The 21,764-nt window shown below is 42.3% G+C and overlaps 1 protein-coding gene across 6 annotated transcripts in view; it reads left to right on the top strand.

Annotated features, from left to right (window-relative positions):
- Nucleotides 1-471: 471 nt before the first annotated feature.
- Nucleotides 472-21,764, top strand: part of sox4a (SRY-box transcription factor 4a) — a 143,930-nt gene continuing 122,637 nt past the window's right edge. For all 6 annotated transcript variants that reach the window (XM_088090722.1, XM_088090725.1, XM_088090724.1 and 3 more), the window contains exons 1-2: nt 472-609; nt 21,030-21,117. The gene's annotated coding sequence lies outside the window, so the exon portion shown is untranslated. The remainder of the gene's footprint in view (nt 610-21,029; nt 21,118-21,764) is intronic.

The raw sequence follows: 21,764 nt of genomic DNA, 5'->3' as shown, positions 1-21,764 counted from the left end.
CTCCAAACAGGCCTGCTGCTGTTGATGCTTATTGAGAAAAGGCTGGGTCTTTTTGTATGGAGCCCGTTTTCCCAGTGAGAAGTATCGACTGGGCATCTAATTCAGAGCAAAGCAGTAGTAACTGAGCGATTGTGGGAGGTTTGGAGCTATATACTGTTGAGTCTTGATTATATTACATTTTGTTTCCAAATTTATGCAAGGCTAATTTTAAGGGAAACTTAAAGTGGTGTCAAGACACATGTTTTGTATCAAGATGAACTACTTTTCCTTTACCCAGGTCCAGAAAGCATCAAATTTAGTCCTTGGATTGGCACATCCCCGCTACTGTACCTAGACTAGTTCGTCTACATGGATGCATCAAACAAAATGTGTCAAGTCAAATGACACAGCACTATGTATCACTTTGCTCTATGCCAGGTGTGTGATGCTTGAAGAGAAATCTGATATTGCTTTTTGTTCAACATTTCCCACCAGCATTTCCCATAAGCCCAAGACCATTGTGGGTTAAACGTCATGACTCATCAGAAGAGGGGAGTCCATAGCCACGTTGATGGATCGGGCGCAAAGAGGACCAAATGTTGTGGGACCACTGCAAAGGACCAACCTCTGGTAAGCAAATTAGGTGGTTTTTCCTGGTTTGTTCGTTGTAACACAAGATTGGCTGTCCCAGTTTGCTTGTTGGCTCTTTTGCTAAAAATTAAGTTGCTTATGTTAGCAGCAGATCCACATGCAGCAGGTTATTTTGACCGGAACACCCTGGCAAGGCAGCAATCTAACTCTTTTTAAAAGGATTAACCCATTTAATCCAGTGAATCACTTCATTCAAATTGGCCTTATTTTTTTGAAGGATTTTATTATTATTTTGCTTTGTTAGAGTGAAGCTAAGCAATGTACTGCTGTGACTTTGTGCATTATATTTCCCTGATTTTCTCAATGGCAAAATTAAGCCATTATATCACTTTCTGCAAAGCCAGACTCCATGGAGAAAAACAGTGATCCTGGAATGTAAAAGCAGACGCAGAACAATAACTAAAACGTAATATTTAGACGTTGAAGTCCACTGCAAAGCTGCAATATTTGATGATTTGGAATGAGAACATGCTGGACGGAAAGGTAAAGCAGTGAACATACTCTCAATATAGTGTACACTTACACTGATATTGGTTATTTTTTAGGTGTGCATTTTTTTAGCAAGCTGAAATATGTTATGTAGCTGGACCCCACCACAGCAGTACATTGCTTAGCTTCCATGTCGCACTCCAGTCTACTTCTCCAAACTGGGTGTATACCGACTGACATCTATTGTTTGTATAACACAAACTATGGATAAGTAGCCCATGCAACCCCACTTAAAAAATCCCTTTAAGAGACATAGTATCTTTGTCCAAAAATGGACAGCTGGCATGATTTTTTTCAGCAGAATGTTCTTAAGCAGTTTCACATGCCTAAAGGGGTCTTAACAATGTTATAAGGTTATGCAGCAGGGGTCTCTGCTGCAGCATTAGCACTTATACAAGTCTATAGGGGAGCTGTAAAACAAACCTAACACAACCCCGGAGTTACTTTGTGCTCCATAATTTATGTTTGTTCCTGACAAAAACTAGTATATGCTGATATGACTATAGCCATATCTTAGCATGCAAGCTCAAAATAAGCCCTGCGTTTGTAAGAACACAGTGTACAGAGTTGCTATGGTCTTATCTGATTTATAGGCTTTTATATTACTAATTGGGGTCAGGGCAGGAGCAGTAAAAGAGGATGGCGGAAAGAGAGAGCACGGATGGAGGTCAGTTTGTTCTCTGCCTTGTTTACCATCTCTCACTGTCTCCAGCCAGCACTGCTAAATGTACACACAGGCAGCCAGCGACTGTGTGTTTATGTGAGCGTGTGCACGCGTACGCACAAGCCTGTTAAGCCGTTAAACACATTGTATATATTTATCCTAGGGGATGAATTCGGGGCATCCAACTGATGAGTCTTGGATTTAGCCTGATCAGTCTGGCTCCGGGCGGGAGGGGAGGGAGGGAGCAATAGAGGGAGGCAGGGGATGAGTCACTGTTATTCAGCCGGTGGCTTGTGGTTAAATGGATATATAAGCATGCAGCCTAACCCTGTTGACACGATGTGGGTTTAATCTGCACAAGTGAACCGGTGCACGCGTGAGAACCAGAGAGAGAGAGTTAATCAAGTAAAATGCAGCCTCATCAGCGCACACGGGGGAAAAGAACGATAGACAGCCGGGATGAAAACAAGCATATCCCCACAGATAAACCTTCCCACCGGCACGGCTGTGGAGAGGACAGTTTGCAAAATGAAGCTTTGTGTTCGCACTAAAGGGCTCATATTCACAGATGCAGAGGTTATTAGTTGGTCTTAATGTGGAAAGGAGGAGGAAGTGGACTCGCTTGTTCTCCATTCTTTCTAATTCAATCTCCCTTTCTTTAACATTAAAGGATCCTGTGTGTTAGAACACCACATGGCCTTAAACAAACTCCCTGACCTCCGCAGCCCCCTGCGTCTCTGTCATCCCTCATTTTTCTGCTCCTCTCTTCATTCCTCCTCCTCTCCCTTCTTTGCCTCTGGTAGGATTTAGACCGTGTGCTGTGTGCAGTCAAATAGTGCTGAAAGAATTGCTGCATTCATCAGTCAATTAATTTAATGAATCGATTGATCCATTTCTGTCATTTATCAAACAAAATGTGGAAATATAATCTGGTTGCACTTTTTCAAGTGTCATAATGTGTTGATTTTCTCGATTATATGAAAATTTTAAGACAAAACACGCCATTTGACAATGTGATCGTCCAATGATATGAGGCCGTTCTCATTCCAAAGTTGTCAAATACAGCCGCTTTTGCAGTGATGTCGGTGTAAGATCCCAGCACCAAAAGCCACCTTACGCGTTTGTATGATATGGAGCTGGACGTCATCAGCGGAGAACGGGGCTGGAAAGAACCATTCGCAGTGTTATTATACGGGCAGCGGCTAGTCAACCAGTGTAGCATTAATACCTTATTAGCTTTGTTGTGGTACACCTTAGTGCTAGTACTACTGGCAAATTGAAGAGTAAAAAAATTTACCTATAGTCTGACATGTAAACTGAATAAAACTATTCTCGGCAGTTATCATCCGTGTAAGCGGCCCTTGAGTTGACTTGAAAACACTGCATAACCTGAATCAGAGACTGGTTTTGTCCTCATATCCTGTTCTGTCTCTCCTGAATCAGATGCTTCAACTCCCCACCTCTACTCTCTCCCTCGCTCCCCCTTGAGCTGTCCGATGCTGTTTGTTTGTGTTTGCCTCTCCGGGAAGTTCGAACAAAACGCTGGCATGCCTCTCTTTCCTCCCCCTCTTTCCCCTCGCTCGTCCCAGCTGTTTCCTTTATCCTCCCTCTCTCCGCCTCAGCAGGATTCCTCCGCCCCCTTCCATCCCCATCCATCAGTCCAAATCTCTAACCTGCGTTCCTCAGCAGGGGACGGGGTCGGCACGGAGCTCCGACAGTTCTCCGCCCTGCCAGAACATCCATCCCACAATGCCCCTCATTTCCCTCCCAGCATGCTCTGCACTCCCCAACCCTGGCACCCTAGCACTCTGCTGGTTTCTGATTGGACAGCGGCCGCTGCATCAGAAAGGAGCAAAACAGGAAAAAACATTTCCCTTCTACAAACAGTCTGGAGTTTAGCTACCAACTCACTGGCAGTTGAGCCATGCATAAAACAAGTATGTTTGTCCTTTTGAAGTTTTTATGGCAGCCAAGTCACCGGGGGTTATGTGACCAGCTGTTAAAGGGCATGCAAAACTGTTTACATCTGTGAGTGTGCGTGTGTGCACGAGTGTGTGTGTGTGTGTGTGTGTGTGTGTGTGTGTGTGTGTGTGTGTGTGAATTCCAGGGTGTTGGCACAGCAGTGCCACCAACCTCAGAGACAGGAAAGCTAAACCCTTCCCGCTTGGCACTTTGTCACTGCAGAGTCAGACAGAACAAGGCCAGGCACGCTGTATATGTCTGTGTGTGTGTGTGTGTGTGTGTGTGTATGTGTCAGCATGAGGTAGTGTGCGAGCTGCAAGTACTGTGAGAATTGTGAGAAATTGCTAATCATTTTCATAAATGCACATCAGGAGGGCATTACACAGGCTCATGGTTGTTGACAAAGCGTTTGGTTCTAATCATATTCTTCTCGCCGCTAATTCAGATGGTAATCATACCTGGCCGCATTAATAAACAAGTTCAGTCCATCATTAGCAGACTCTGCAGGTAGCGTGAGGTGAGCAGCGCCTGGATGACTGCTCAGAATGAGAATAAGCGGCTGGCATTAATGTATTCAGGGAAGTAATTATGTAAACAGAGCTATTGCCTGGACATGAGCAGCAGAGATTACAGCAGGAGCGGGCTTGAGGATGATTCACGCTGCAGCGACCAGCAGACTGCTCTGTCTGTTACCTTAGGTGACCTGGTGGGAATACACACTTATATATACACACACACAGAAATGTGTGTATGCACTAGGTACACAAACTCTCTGAGGAATGTGCAGGAACATACACTAAATAATGACTGCGCTGTACATAAACACACCCAAGGTCTGCACTGAAAAGCCATAAACGCACAACACATATAGGTATGCACACACACTTTTGCAGCTTTATCAGCAGCACACCTACTTTATACTCATAAAGCGTGCATATAAGGACAATCAGTGTCCACTGGGGTGTGTAGGGATACACAAGTAACCCAAGGTAGGATGAGCAAATGGGCAAATCAGGTAACTGCTGCTGGGCCCAGGATCACTGAGGTACTAGATCACCTCAGGCAGTTCCTGAATTATTATCTTACGTTGTCTTGTAGAGGGGCCTTGTCAAATCCTAGTTATAGGATCTTTGTTATTTTTCCATCAGAGATACTTAAGTCTAGAATGAATATTCTATAGTAGCCAGTGAAGCAGGAAGATTGGGTGAGAGGGCCATGCTTCTCTTTTAGGGAGCTCTTTGAGACGGTGTATGTACACATCTACAGTATCAACTAAGAGAAGTATCAGGTTATAAGTTGCCCATTCTCATTTTGCCACTTTTGCAATAACTTTGGTGTTGGATCCTGATGCCAAAATCTACCTTTTGTGTCTGCTGAGAACATGGCCAGACCGAACTGGACAGCCAGCGTCACTTGAGAATGCGGTTGAATGGCCTGTTGCATGATACACCACTGAACAGCGTCAGGTTGAAATATGAAATTTTGTGGGTAATGACGTCATATAAGGGGCGCGATGGTGCTCTTTTTTTTTTGTCATTTATGAAACAAAAATCGAAAATATTAGCTGGTTGCACTTTTTCAAATGTTAGAATGTGTTGATTTTCTCAATTTTATGCCATTTTAAGTGAATATCTTAAAGTTTAGGACAAAACATGCCATTGTTGATGTAAGCTTCCGATGATGTGAGGCATTCTCATTCCAGAGTTGTCAGATACTGCCCCTTTGTTAGTGCTTTCAGTCTAATATCCTGACACCAAAAGCCACCTTTCGCGTCCATCTTCTGGATGTCGTCAGCAAAGAATGTGGCCTGAAAGAACCATTCGGGACGTTATTATACACCACTAGGCAACATGATATGTGGACAGTTGGCATCTGTTAAGAAAGCAGCTGGATGGAACCTGTCACATCCGCATGATACACTGCTGTATCGCGTCAGGTTGAAACACTGCCGGTAATGACATGAGGGTCCCTTTAAATAGGGCAGGCAGGAGTAGCAGTGGATGGGTCCAACAAACCCCATTTTTTCATGCGGGAGTCCAGTATTCACTTCATGTCCGAATTTGATGTTTTGTTGTTTTTTTTACACCTTTCCATGTGCCTCCTTCCCAACCATTCGAGCCAGCATGTATGTTTATTGACCCACTGGCACTGGTTGTCGTGTGCTGTTGCCGCATAAACATAACCACATGCAAGCGCCATCCTACCATGTGCTTGTGTTGACATCATGGTTGCAGCATCTATGTTGCTATGTAACTGCTGCATGTGCAAATAAGCAACTGTCTGCTAACAAGTTTACCAAATCTACTTAGAAGATGATGATATGTAAATGTTGTGTTCAAAACTTGTTTCTGCTGCCCCCAAGTTGCCATAAATAATGACTGTTGCAGGTTTAAGGTTTGTGAAAGCATTAAAGCATAGTTAGTGTTGTGTAAATTAAGGTAGAGTGACTTTTTCTGTAGCCATTTTTGTTGTTCTGGCACACAAGCATAAGATTCCCATTTTTATTTCCACTTACAAAGGTCTGATAGGCTCAGGGATTTTTTTATTTCCTAGAAAGAGCCATCAGTGAGCACAACACCAGACCCGTTTGGATTGCTGACGAAAGACTAGATGTGGTCGGCAGTTCAGACGTCTGGAACCAGGCATGTTCTGGCTCAGAATAAATCTGCCCTCTATAGTGTGCTGTGTGGATTGTAATAGATGAGAACTTGGAGGCCCCAGGTCTCAAACACACCACTGTGTGCACTCAGTATTGCTCAACACACACTAGAGTCTGTGTAGGCCAGACTCACACACATACACACACACACGAGGCACCTTGAGGCTAATAATTCTTGATAGTTTTAATGCACAACCCGATGTTGTTCTTTCCATGACTCCCTCTCCCGTCTCTCTCACATTCTGTTGTTTCTTGGAAAACACTCTGTTGTCTTTGGATGAAAATATGTGATGAAGACAGATGGGGTCTGGGATGGCAGAAGATGATGGTCAAGAGAATTCTTTGGGTTTTTTTTTAAATGCTCCCTTGTCATGGAAAGTTGCTCTCTGTGCCAAAGAGTTGCCTCATTTTGTTATTTCTCTCCCTCTAAATTAGTTTCTTTCAGTGCTTTTCATTTGCAAGCACAACAAAAACAGGATATCCCATCCTGTCGCTGTGTTATGCCCGTGCATGTGAATGCATGTGCCTCTGTTTGTTTTTGCTCGCTGTGATGTAACGGTAGTCAGCAGCGACGGCTGTTTGTTTGGCCTACTTTCTCTGTATCTGCTCCCATCATCTGGTAGAGGGGAGGAAAATCCCATGGTTCCCTCTGTGTGTGTGTGTGTGTGTGTGTGTGTGTGTGTGAGAGATGGGTGGGGAAGTGGGGTGTCACACCTGAGCCTGATGATTAGTTGCAGTAACTCCCATAATCACACACACATACACACACCCAGCCAGTCCCCAGGTTAATGACACTGACATGAAGGATATTTACCCCTCCCTCCACACCCCCAGAGATCATTAGGCGATGTTGCGCGACCTGATTCATCTTTCCCTCGCCAACACGTGTCCACTGGCCCACGGTTCCACCAGATGTATGCCCCGCAGCTACACTCGCACTGCCATCTCTCACCGTGTGTGTGTGTGTTTGTGTTTTCTGGCACCTTTTCCTGCCTGTTTCGGGGGATAAGGAAACAGGGTCACCGTTACAGTGGTGTGCAGGGGATTACAGCCTCCACCCATCCCCACCTCCATCTTTCAATCCATCCATCCAACCTCTCACCTCTGCCTGCAATCTGCCTCCTCTGGTTGCTTGCGGCTACTCTCATTACTTTTGAGGGGTCCGAGAAAGAGAGGATCATTTCGGGAATGGTCCCCCTTTATCTTCTTCACTCATTCTCTCCAGAGGATTGAGAGAGAGATATAGAGAGCGGGTGTGAATGAGGGAGAGAGAGAGAGATGATGGGGCTTGGTGGGGTGTAAATTGGGTGATATGACAGACTGGAATCGGGAATTGGGGGGCGGTGTGTGTGTGTGTGTGTGTGTGTGTGTGGTGGTGGGGGGGGGGGCGGATTATGGAGGCAAGAGATTTAACGGAAAGGGGGGGATAAAGATGGGGTGGCTGTTGTCATGGAGACGAGTCGCCGTGGAAACAGCCCATTTTCCAGACAGACAGTCAGGCAGGCAGGCAGACAGGCACACGGGGGCTGACTGCTGAGTATGTGAATATGAAAGGGGCATGTGGGTATAAGACGGCAGCGGCTACGCCCACACACACACACACACACACACACACAGACACATAGAGGAACATAGATGAATGGAACAGGTACTGATTTTGAGGTAAGAAATTAGAGAAGGGATGAAAAGAGGGAATGTTTGACTTGAATAAAAATGTTGTTGAAAAGCTTTTAAAATTCTCCAGAGAGAATGCAAGGCAGAATAACAGATGCTAAGCTGCCATCTTTACATAAATTTCCTCCTTGAAATTAGAAATGATTAAATGAAAGAGTTTTCAGTCGTGCCTGCAGCTCTGTAATGGGGTGTTTCCACCAGCAGTTTGGTTCAGTTCAGTTCAGTTCAATTCAGTTCAATTCAGTACGGTTCAGAACACATTTTTTTGCATCTCCACTGTGAAAAGTTGTGGACGGTACCTTTCGCCATGTTTCCATCATAGGCTTTCAGTATAATGCCTTTGGCACCAAAAGTAACACCTACAAACATGTACCTAGAGCCTAGATCTGTGTAAGGTTCCACAGCAGACAGTGCTCTTACATGCAGGCGGGGTTGTTTGTCATTGCTCTGTCCAGCAGTGCTCGCTTTATTTCCTTGTTCACCTGTGATATGGAGAGAAGTATGCATCTTGTTTGTCGTCCACAGAACGGGGCTGCACAAAAAAAAGAGCAGGCTGCAGTAAGAATCTCAATGTGGGGATATTTATTATAGTGGCTTTGTGCATTGTCTCCTTGTCAGACAAGAGCAGGTGTTAAGGTCTGCCTGAACACACCGAACAAAGCTCCAACAGTCAAACACTTTTTCCCTCCAATTTAGGATTACAATCCACCTTAAAAGTCGCCAGCAGTTGGCCCAGTGAATGAAATTATTTTTTTCTCAGTCTCCAGCTGCTGCTAGAGGCTGCAAACACCCTTTCATGTTATAGTTTACCAATGTATGAAAAACTTGTCATGTATGAACAGTGTTAAAGCATCTCTAGCTCCACTTTTTAGTACCAGATCTGTGTGTAAGCAGGGAGGTACCATCCACAAATTTTCACAATGGAAACACAAAAAAAAATGTGCACTGAACTGATCCATACCAACCTGCTGGTTAAAAATGCACCATTAGGTTCCTTTGGAACCATTCTCACTTGTTGACTACCGCCTAGTTTTTGCTTGCAAACATAGTTATCTTAATGTAATATGCGTTAGGTCTTCATGGCTCTCTACTGCTACTTGACTGGATACAGTCAAGATACAGATACAGATACAGTGGATCTGTGGTATTAAGATTGGTCAACTTGTTGGGAATAAATAGTGCTAATGTTGGCTGAATCAGGAAATATAGTGAATGACTAATTGGCAGACTTTTTGAATAATAAAACAATTTTTAATGTTTTGACTTTGGGTAAGGTATTAAGTATTTTCAAAGCAAAGGGCTCAAGTCCAAGTGAAGTCATTATTCATTGGTGTTAAAGTCAGAGTTGGGTTGCAAGTCTGTTTTGTTTTTGGCAAGTGGATTATAAAGACATTAAATGTATGACCTGACTTTAGGTCATGTGACAGAAGGTCACACCTCTGCAAAGAAACATTTTGAATTAACTATCACGGAATAGACAATAATGGAAACACATTAAACAGCAAATAAAGAGGATGACAAACCTTCCTGCCCGCTGCATCGTGGTTTAAAAGTGGCTTGGAAATTCTGACATGACAACACAAACCTTCCACAAATGTCACACCATCCATTGCTCCCATTTAAAAGCACTTGTTTGTGGTTGTGTGACTGTGTACTGCAAAGTGAATGTGTTAGTTTTTGTCTTTCAACAGTGTGAAAAGTGGCCAACAAATCAACTCTTAACCCTTTGAAACCAGGAGCGACATTACTTTCTTGGGCAGCTCTCAGACGCCTTTCACAAGTATTTAACCCTCTGAACCCTGAGCAAACTGGTATGATTTTATTTAAAACCATGGGAAAATAGGCAATGAGCAACTTGGTAAGAAACGTTACACAAATTTAGAAAATTATTTTTGAAAAAGCTAGGGAAAATGTCTAGGGAAAAAACTATATTTAAAATGATCATAATTATATATTTAAAATCATGTTGCAAAATTATTATAGTTTTTAAGGACTTTTCCTTTTCCTTCTTTTTTTATTTTCTTTTGCTAATTTTCAGGCTACTAACATCTAGTTTTCACTAATTTCTTTTTAATCTTAATTAATTCTTTAATTAATTAATTTATTCTTTCATTGCTCATTGCTTTTTTCCCATGTTTTTGGACGGATTCAAGCCAATTTGCTCAGGTGTCAAAGGGTTAAAAGAGTCTCGTAGATATCTATCATGCAACTGGACACTTAAGGAAATTGAACCTTTCTGGCCACATTTTCTTTTTGCTTCCATGACACCAGTTTATTTGTTCTAACCACCATAATGTTAACAGACCACTCTCCAACATGGTGGCTACTGTCCTTCAGTTGCATTATGGGCCTTAAGCATGTGTCGTTCTTGTGGGATGTAGTGATTTCTTTGAGCGAGAGAGAACACTGATGACGCAGTGACTTTCAGTAAAGCCACTCAGCGCTGCAGGCCAAATCACACCACTCCCACTCCACACTGCTCACATACCCGGGAATGCAAGTTGTTGCATCAACATTTCATAAGGAGGCTAAATAAAGCAAAGGAATCGTATAAAGTTAGACCACTTTTGGCTGTGCCGTCATGTTGAATCTGCATCAGAAATGTTGCCGAGACCACTTCTGAGGACATGAAACAGCTCAGTTTAACTAACAGATTTGGTGTAATTCTGTGGTTTAACACAATGTATAGTAGACGCTGGTCTTGAGTGAGGGAGACAGCCGGTTATTAACCCATGGCGGCAGTCTAGTGTGAGTGGTCAGAGTTAAACGTGGTGGTCATTATGATGTGTCAGACACAGAGTTTGTGTGTGAAAGGGGTGTTAATCACCTCTGCAGACATTTTTCACCTTTCTTCATGGGAGGCACACGCACTTTGCAAAGTGATGGATGTGGAAAACACACTTGTGTACCAATTGGCTTTTAGGAGCAAACATTTTAAGTGTCCAAACATCATGTAAACCAAGTAAAAAAATATTTATATAAGGAAATAGTTGGGGAATTGTGTACACTTGTTTCCTCTCTGCAGTCAGGACATGTGTAGGCCAGCTTAGGACACAGACTGGAGGCCTGCGGAAACATCTAACTAAACTTTATGGTGAAAGAGGGAGTTACATGCTGGAAGCATTTCTTAGAGAACAGTCAGGTGCAGTAAGTGTTTGCAGTACCCTTAGGTCTTGTGAGGTTGCCAGGTTTACACCACCTTGCCTGCACAGAAACCAAAGCCTGTGCAAACCAACTCTGCTGGTTTACCACACTATTATGTTTATCACAAACAAGGAAGCACTCACATTTTGTCTCTTGGACTGCTATCTGCACAAAGGTACTAAATTGTCACTTCCTATGAGTCGTCGTCTGCTGCTTGTGATGACATTGTTTGTGCATTTTAGCAAATATGTGTGCAGTTTTACAATCAAACCAGAAAAAAACCCAAATGTTGGCATTCTGTATTTCTGCAAACCATAAATACATTACATTTGTGCATTAATATGCAATTTGAAACTTTACATTTTCTTAGGTTTCAACAACACTGTGGTTAATGTGGTTAGGTTTAGGCATAAAAAACACTTGGTCATGTCTATCTTTAGGAAAAAACATCAACATGGTTTGGCTCCTGGGTGAAAGTGTGGCGTTTGCTGGATCCATCCACTGCCCCTGCCACCTGCCCTTTAAGGATCCTCACACTCCTTAGTTGACGTCCTTACCGGCAGCGTTTCAACCTGACGCCACCCAGTGGTGTATTATACAGTCACGATGGGTTCCATTTAGCCGCATTGTCAACCTACACCGCCCATCCGTGTATCGGACTGCTGCGCAAAGTGCCGTCCACCCAACCAGCGGTACATCATAACACCATAAAAGGTTACAAACTGACGCTGCCTGGCAGTATATCATACCGCTAAGAAAGGTGGCTTTTGGTGTTGGTGTCTTATGCCAACATCACTGACAGAGTGGTGGTATATGACACCTTCTGAATGAGAACTGGCTTTCCCATTACATTAAAAAGATAGATGTTAGCAGGTATCAGGTTTTTGTGCAGTGGAAAATATGCAGAATCTGCCATGTAAATAACAGTGCACCAGGTGCAGGCGCTCCTAGCTTTTAAAATGAATGAGAGAAACTGATTTGATTAATGTTACGCCCAAATCACACTTATGATTAATTAAGGGACTAAGTACACCTCCAGACCAAAGCTGTCATGTCCACATAATACCCCGCTAGATGGCGTCAGGTCAAAACACTGCAGATAATAACATAATATTAGGAGCATAAGAGCAGGCAGGAGGGGATGGATTTTACAAATCCCATTCATGCAGGAGTCCAGTGTTTGCTTTTGAATGTGATGTTAATTTTCTACACCTTACCATGTGCCTCCTTCCCCTTATCCTAACCGTCTGTGCCAGCATGTGCATTTGTTGATGTCCCAGCGTTGGTGACCATGTGCTTTTGTTGTATAAAACATAACCACATGCTGCATAATCCCACCATGTGCATTTGTTGACATCATGGTAGAAGCATCCCTGAAGGTCAACAGCAGATGCAGAAGGATATCTAAATGTGGAGGTCCACTGCAAAGCAGCAACGTGTGATGACTTTTGGATGAGGTTGCAGAGACTATACAGTAGATCATTTAAATAGAGCCCAAAAAGCAGGAATGAAATGAATGAAAAAGAGGGAAAGCCACATGAGGTCCTAAGATGCTGCCTGCACGGATAAACAGCTTGTTTGTCAAAAAATGCATCATGTAACTCCCCTTAAAACCACAAGTCAATGGAAAAGAAACAACAGCTTCAGAGTTGTTGCTCTGCATATTCAGTTTGACCCTGTTTCCCCCCTGCTTCCAGTCCAGGTTCCGGCTCTGCACTTAATGCACAGATATGACCTTGATAGCAATCATCTTTATCTCGCTCCCGGAAAGACAGCAGCTGTTTCTCAAAATGTCAACCTCTTTCATTTTCCCGCCCTGTGTATCACACACACAGAGCCTGCTGCACAATCGGCCATGAGAGCGTGCGTCATGACTCATTTTAGATCTGCGATGGAAATAAAAACTTGTTTGGAATAAGTCCCATGCACAAGCCCACCTTTGGCACACCATCCAAAACAGTTGCCCCAAAAATAACCGCAGAGTCACGTTGTCAAAGTCGTAATAAACAAAGTGTGGATGTAATCAGATTAAAGCCCTGTGTCATGCGTTCCCAGGCCTGGGAGCTTGTGAGGTGAATCCTGTAGAGAAGCACCGCCCCTCATCCATACTGCAGTGAGTCAGACGAGCGCACCGCATATAGAACAGCGTCGTTCTGCAGCAGCTGAGAGGAGCACGAGGCTGCAGACACTGTCCTCAGGTCACCTCTCAATAAGTTAGTCACAGCCACTTTAGATAAGTCCATGCAGTGCCATGTTGGACCAGAATCTGTTTAAAAGTGCAGACCGTGTTTCCATTCTCTTTTTCTTCCAGTCTCTTCAATTTTCCATTAAATCTTTGTTTATGCTTGTTACATGAACAGTATCAGAAAAGCATCGATTGAATAAAGGCAACAAAAATGTATCTTTTTCAGTTTGTATGTAAACAAACATATCTTCATCTCTGTCTGCATCATGTTTTTATTTTCTCTTCATTTTCCCCTGGACTGATTTGAACTCTGCTGTCCTTATTTTCCTTCTCTCCCTCCCATCCTCTTCACTCCTCCCGCCTCACATACCCTCTTCTTCTCTCCTCCTCCCTCCTGTCTGCCTCATCCATCCACCTCCACTTTTCCTCCCCTTACATCACCCCCTTACCTTACTTCCTCCTCTCCTCCCATCTCCCCTCCCTCCACTTCCTCCCTCCTGTCCGTGTTTACATTTTCTCTTCCTCTTTTCCTTTCACTTTCTCTTCCTTCACTCCTGCATCAGAGTTAACTCAGGGCAGAACGTGAGGTGAAGCGAGGTGAGATGGAGGGAGTAGATGCAGAGAGATGGGGCTCGAAAACAAGGGAGGGAGGGAGAGAGAGGGCATTTAGGGTGAGAGACACTGAGTGAACTGTGTTTGAGAGAGAGAGAGCGAGAGAAGTGTAGGGGAGGGTTAGAAATAGTTTCCACTCTCACTTTGCAGAAACACAGTCTGGATCCACTCAGAGTGACTCCCTGGAGGATGACCACGACTGTTTTCTCTCCACCTCACTCCTCCTGAATGTTTAGCGCTGATAAAGTGTTTGCGTCCGAAAACAAAACCCGGTGAGATAAAGCTCCTGCTACAATCATCAGTGGGCTCTCTGTCCCTTATTTTGATATCTTTCTTTCCCCGCCTCGCACTCCCTCTCTGCGGCCAATAGGGATTAAGTGGCTGGTGAAAATGCGCAAACACACGCTCCCTTATCACAGCCGTCCCTGCATTAACTCTCACAATGTGTGTGTGTGTTTGTGTGTCTTTATATACATGCCCAACAGCACTTGCACTGGTGTTTGAAGTCATTATGAGTCAGAGACGCTGGGGTCAAAGCCCCCGTGCACACTCAGCACATTTACATCACTGTGCATTAACAGTCTGTGTTTGTGTGCTTCTATGTTTGTCTCGGCCCGTGTGTGTGTGTGTGTATATTACATTATGTATTCCGCCATGTGCTTTGTGTCTTTGATTGTGTATCTGTGTCTCTGTGCGTGTGAATATCTTTGCCTATGTTTCCGGGTCCATTTACATACTGTAGCTGTTATATGTCTCGAGGGTTTTGAACACCAGAAGGAGCTTTCATGTTTTGTTTTGACAATAACAACATGCGGGTGTAATGAAGTAAAAGGAGAGCGGATGTTTCAAATAATAGAAAAGAATAGATGGAAAGCATGTAGATGCTCAAACTTAAAAGTTGTGTATTTGCATATCTACAAATATCTACAAAAGCACGGTGCAGTGGTAGAGGAAGTACTTAGAGTCAAAGTAATTCAAAGTGAAAGTAAAATACCATGATGTAAAGTACTGTATCCTATTTCTTTTATTACTGAATATATATATGGCATAATATGGCGGCACGGTGTTGCAGTGGTCTGCACTGTTGCCTCAAATCAAGAGGGGACCTGGTCTAAGGTCCTTTCAGCCCCTTCTCATTCCAAAGTCATCAAATACTGCTGCTTTTGCAGTGGTTTTGGCGTGGGATTCCAATGCCAAAAGCAACCTTTTGCGTCTGCATGAATCGCCATAACCGGCAAGATGCAATGTTGGACAGCCAGTAATTACCGTCTGTCTCTAATAAAGCACATTCAAACATGGATCCAAATGTAGTCTTCACAGAGTTTGAAATAAAAACTGAAAAAGTAACAGATATAAAAAGTAACCACTGTAAAGTTTTCAAAGGCCTCCATCCAGGTTTAAGATCCCATTGCTAAAAGCAATCCTTTACCTCTGAATGATATGTCGCTGGATGTCATCTGCTGAGAACGCGTCCTAACAGAACTGTTTGTTTGTTATTATTTACCGGCAGATGGCCAGACAGCACCTGCCATGGCAGCTTGATGCATGACAATGTTGCCGTATGGAACGATACACCACTGGGCAGTGTTTGGTTGAAATGCTGCCATTATTGGCGTAATATAAGAAGCACGAAGGTCCTTGTAGGGTGGCCGGGAAGGCTGGGTCAGACAAACCCCGGACTGTCATGCTGGCGTCCAGTATTCGCTTCCCTTCTGAATGTGATGGATTTTTTCTTACTGCTTATCATGTGCCCTTGTTTCTTAAACCTAACTATCCATACCAGCATGTGCTTTTGTTGACATTATGGGAGCACCATCCCAGAAAATTGCGTCAGTCCACTGCATATGACAACCTGTGATGAGAGCATGATGGTCGTTCTGTATGGAGTTTACATGTTGTCCCTGTGTCAGTGTGGGTTTGAGTGTAAATTGTTGTCTGTATGTGCCATCCCTTTGATAGTCTGGTAACTCACACCAAAGCAATCTAATTTGATAAATAGCACTACAGGTAAGAGAAAAAAATATGTATTTTGTAATTGAGGGTGAACTATTCCTTTAACAAATTAATATACTGTGAAGTAGTAGAATATATATCAATGTAAATGTTTTTTTAAGTTGTATTTTGCTATAAAACCTTAATCTGCAAAGTAACTGCAGCGGTCAGATACACTTAGTGGAGTAAAAAGTTTCTTAATAGGATGAAGTGAAGTTTAAAGTTTAAAAACAAATCAAAATACTTGAGTATTCCAAGAACCTAATAATTGAAATTAGAGTATCTATGATTAATATTATTCATAAGTCTTTAGATTTCTATGTCAGCTTTGTACATCTGGACACTTAAATGTTTTCCATTCTTCTCTGCAAATCTCCTCAAGCTTAAGGTTGTATTGTGGTTTGGACTTGGCCGCTCCAGGACATTAACATTGTTGTTTTGAAGCCATTCCTGTGTAATGTTGGCTTTAGGTCACTGTCATGCTGGGAAATCAATCTTCTCCCAAGATGCAGCACTCCTCCAGACTTGCAGCAGGTTTTTCTCCAGATTTGTATGTACTTTACAGACACCCAATTTGTCAGTGTCCACCGGGAGCAGCGTCTATCTCATTCACTGTCTGTTTTTGCCAGACTGGTTCTTGACCCGGCAGCCGTGTGACAGCTGGGACACTACCAAGTTGTGTCTGGTGGACATTTTCCATGAGTCTTGAACTTGAACCATCTTCAAGACAAGTGATGAACAATGAGTTTCAGAGTACTGAAAACCTCAAAGAACATGTTGAGTGTTTCTCCAGATATGGGCAAAAGAATGCTGCATTTGGATGAACCTTTTCATCAGGACATTGTTTAAATGAAATAGCCCCGGAGTTGGACACAGCGTCAGTAGATCTATCTTTAGGCCAGTCTCTCTCTCTGAATCTGAATTACATTTCCAGGTAACATCCACACTGACGGAGAGAAGCTAGCCAGCTTCCTGAGCCTGACTTGATCTCCCTTGGCTTATTGGATTTTCTATTTGGTGTGTGTGTGTGTGTGTGTGTGTGAGAGAGAGAGAGATATTTGTGTCTCAGACTGCTTGTGAACGTCTGTGAATAGTGTGTGTTCAGTATGACTTACTGACTATTTTTACTTAAGTGTGGACGTGTTTATGTGCATTTGTGAGATCTCCTTTTGCTGTGTAAATACAGGAGAACTGTTGGATGACTAGATATCTGTATATATCCATGTGTTTACTGATGGGCAAAAAGTGCTAATGGAGAGGCAGAGATATGATGACACAATATAATAAGGGTACAAATCATAATGCTAAACTAATTAATGACTCATGGAATGGAAAAAAGTTTCATATTACTATGAGAATATGTACTGTTCTGCAGAGAGGCTGAGCAGATGTCCGGGCATGATAGAAACTCTGATGTAATTGGCAACATGCTAATTTGGTCTTATATTTGTTAATAACCACTAGTGTATTTGTGAATTAACATTCCTTAACGGTTGTGTATGTGACACTCAGGTTGTTATTATAGCAGCAAACAACTATTTCTTATGTAAAGATATAGTGAAGTAATGGTGTCCTGAGCAGGGAATGAAGTTACTCTCCCTCTCTGTGTTTTATTTGAGCTTCTCTGTGTTTAATCTGAGCTTCTCTGTTGTTTGTTGTGGTAAGACTATCTGGCTGTACATGCATGTTAGTGCATGTGTGTATCCCACTGGCTAGCCCATCACTACTGCTTTGTGACTGTTACTGCTGATATCAGGCAGCAGCGCAACTAAAGTGTAGCTCCCACACCCAGTTCCCCGCTCTCAATTGTCGTGCTCACAAATCTGACACAGAAAATGTACCTGCATACTCACAACATTCCCTTGGGTGCTCTCAGTGTCATTTAGAACATCTTTCACCATTCATTTTCTTTGGAACAGCTACAGACTTTTATCCTTTGACAATAGAAATTTGAGTTTTTGCACTCTAACTTTTGGATTTGGGAAAGATTTGTTTGTGAATACTTAAATATCTGGACTGTGTTAGACCATAGAGATAACAATTACGAACTCTGAAAATGTGTTCCCCCTTAAGGATTCCCCTCTAAGGATTGTGTATGCCACATTGTGGCAATCTGTAGCAGCAAACCACGATTTGCTATGTAAACATATAGTGGAGTAATGGCATGCTGAGCAGAGGATAAAGTCAGTCTCTCTCTGTTTGTGTTGTTATGCAAGCTTCTCTGTAGTTTGTTGTGCTAAGATCGTACACCCGTGCGTGCATGTTAGTGCATGTGTGTATCCCACTGGCTGGCTCACTGCTACTGCTTTGCACTGTGCTTATACGACTTTTACTGCTGATATCAGGCAGCAGCGATACTAAAGTGTGGTGTCCACCTCCTGATTACCCCTCTGGTTAACACTGGTAGCACTTTCAGCACTGTTGCCGCTGTTTATTGCTGTTTATAGAGTTAGCACTGCTAGCTTGCTTGACCACTTCCATGTTGAAAACTGTGTACAGAAAACTCATACGCTCTGAATTTTGCATAGAGCCATTTTTAAGTGATGATCCACTCAGTGTAAACTATTCACATAAAGTCAAGCTGACTTGATTTTTTGTTAACAGTTAGCAACAGGAATTCATAATAGAACTTGCATTAATTCACACATTTAAGGTGAACTTTTTAAGAATAACTTTTTGTCATATTTGCTGGAACTATCACTGTTTCCACACAGTAGTACATGGGACAGATTATCTGTAAAAAATCATATTCGTCTGCCTCCTTATAGTGCTTCTAATGGCATTTACTAGCCACTACATGTGAAAAAAAAAACAAACAGGAGAGAAGTCTCTAACACAGCTGTCAATCATGTAGGTCACTGCTCATGATCTGCGGTCAGATTGTAAAGCAAGGCAGACCTGATCAAATATGAAAGAATATTATGTGGCTGCACTGACTATTTCTCACTAGAGTTCTCAATCTCAACCCGAGCCCAACAGGTCCCATAAAAGTCCCAAAAACCTGACAGTTCAGGCCTGGGTTCAGTGTGAACCCAGGTGTGCAATTATTGGCCAGGTCAGGTAGGGCTTGGGTTGTGGAGAAAACATAAATAAATAAAAAATATTAAAAAGTGAGCACTTCCCTCTTAATTTAAAAAAAAAAAAAACTTCATTCATTCATTGACTAACTGTAGCTGTAACGTAACTACAGTCCTCTTAAGGGCCACAGGGGGCTGGAGCCTATTTTTTACAATTTGTCTCATTTAGTGCTGTGTGGATTTAGTGACAGTTTCATTACATATGAAAACTGTTTTTTTAATAGAAGTTACCAGCTACAGCTTTAAATATTTCATTTGTGCCCTTCTTATAAACTTTATTATATACTACTTATAAACTTATTTCCAATAAGTCTAAATTACACTGTGTAAACATATTGTTACATTCATATTGTTAAGTGCAAAAAATGAGCCATTGAAACCCAATGCAATTTTTGATCCCATAGCCATCAAAGCATAAAAACATGCGTTGTATAATTTCTGGACTTTTGCCTTGGAACTTGTCATTTTTACTATTTTTGGCCTGATGACATCATTTTTTTTCATTGAAATATCCCAGGCTGTGATCATATTTATGATTAGGACTGATATTTGTTAAAAATGAATGCATCATATTAATTTATAATATTTTTCAAAGCTTGTTTTTGAAAGGTGCATTATGTGCGGAGAACGATACGGTGTGCGTCTAATACTGAAGCGGGTCAGAAGTGCTAAATAAATAATAATATCAGATTGATAACAATATTAGATTAGATATTAGAAAGTACAGTCAAGCAAACCACACAACATACATCTTAGATAGGCTCCGTTCCAAGACTGTATTTTTAGTAATCAGCATATTTACAAATGTCAATGTGATATTTTCATTCGTACATTCGAGATTTACATTTACTACAGGGATTTATTATATAATTTACCAACCCTAGACAATACTGTGCATGTGTTGTAGCCCTGACCTGATGCTGTCTGAATCAAGGAACAACTGAGGACATGACCTTGTTAGGCCTTTTGACAATAAGTTCGATCTGAATACGTCTCATACGTCTCCACACATGCACATGTAGGTTTACACTATAGACCTAAGCCTCCTGAGTAGCAATTAACAGCTGCCAGCATGGCTAACAATCCCTTTAACCAAAGCCTAATGAAAGCCCTCGCACCTCTTAAGTGTCTCTCCAACCGTGTAACAAGCTCTCTTCATTACCAGACAGCCACCTCAACATAACACCAGGCTAATTATATGAGGCCAGCGGTTGGGTCAGCAGGACTGATAACTGGCTTTGACAATGTATCACAATTGGTCAGTTATAAAAACCAAAAAAATGTTTGTGTCAAAATCTTTCACCACTTTTTGGATGGACATTTTTATGTGTATACACCCAGCCAACAAGCTGTAACTGTTTTCTGTCAAATAAGAATCAAATATCCATCATTAGCTTTGATCTGAATATCTGCATAAGTATCTGTGTTTGAAAACCCCGAAAAACTCCCTTTCTGTGGTGGCCAAGACAGACCAAAAAAAAACTGCATGCCTTTTGCAAATACAAAAAAAAAAAAAACAAGCACATTAACAGATAACAAAAATGCAAAAGCTATGGTAGAAGTTAGCATTAACAAATATTGACAATGGATCTAGCAGCTTTTATGATCACACTGGCGAACTAGTATTGCCGGCAAATGTCGAAGAGGAAAGTTCTTGTGACTTTTGTATTTATATTTTGGCTTTAGCATTTTGTTTGCACACTGTCTTTTTTTGGCTGTCCAGCATGGCTGTCAGGCTAGGTGGGCCTGTGAGTCTGAAAGAGGGCAGGCAGAAGCCATCACGAGAGGCGATTCAGACCAGGTGTGAAGCCCCAGTTTTAGATGAGATGTTTTCTCAGTGCTGTGAGAAGGATGGATATTGGAGTGTCCTTTTCTCCATGAAGTTTTGTTTTTTAGCTTATTGTCTGCATGTTTTAATGTCTACAACTGAACTGTCAACAGAGTGCTGAAGCGAAGCAACGTTGGATCACGGAGAGCAAGCTGACCGGGTGGCGGCTGACAGGTCTGGGCCTGGACAGCAAGGCAACAGGTAGGCCCATATCCCTCACCTTTAGTCACCTTTAGCCTGGCAGTTAAATGCTCACTGTTTGATAAAAATGACTGGGGGTTGTGTTTGCTGTGACATTAACTTTTGCATTTTGCAAACTTTTGCAAGTTTTTTTTACATCTTTTGCATTTGTTTTGTTGTATTTGCATTTGTTTATCTTTTGTAGTTGTCGCGTTTGCATTCAGTTGTAGCTTTTGAATTTGTGCATTGTTTGCATTTGTGTTGTAGCTTACAAATTTGTGTTGTGAATTTACATTTGCGTTACATTTGCGTTGTGACATTTGCCTCTGACTTGTGACTTTTGCATTATGTGGTGGCTTTTCAATTTCTGTAGTGATTTTTGCTTTTGTGTATCTTTTGCATTTGTGTTGTTGTTTTTACATTTGTCAGTCAATCAATCAATGACATGAAGTTGTTTTTGGGCGGGCAGGAAGGCTTGTTGGATGGGTCCAGCAAATCAATACTTTAATGTTTTTTTCTATGTCTTTGCATGTGCCTCCTTCCCCTAACCATCCGTGGCAGCATGTGGGATTGTTGACGTCCAGGCATTGGTTGCCATGTGCCGTTGTTGTCTAAACATAACTACGTACAGCGTAATCCCACCATGTGCATTTGTCAACATCACGGTA

This window comes from Plectropomus leopardus, chromosome 17 (assembly GCF_026936395.1).
Source record: "Plectropomus leopardus strain MGB_pleo_1.0 chromosome 17, ASM2693639v1, whole genome shotgun sequence".
In the NCBI taxonomy this organism is placed as follows: Eukaryota; Metazoa; Chordata; class Actinopteri; order Perciformes; family Serranidae; genus Plectropomus; species Plectropomus leopardus.
This window is presented reverse-complemented; position numbering and strand designations above follow the sequence as displayed.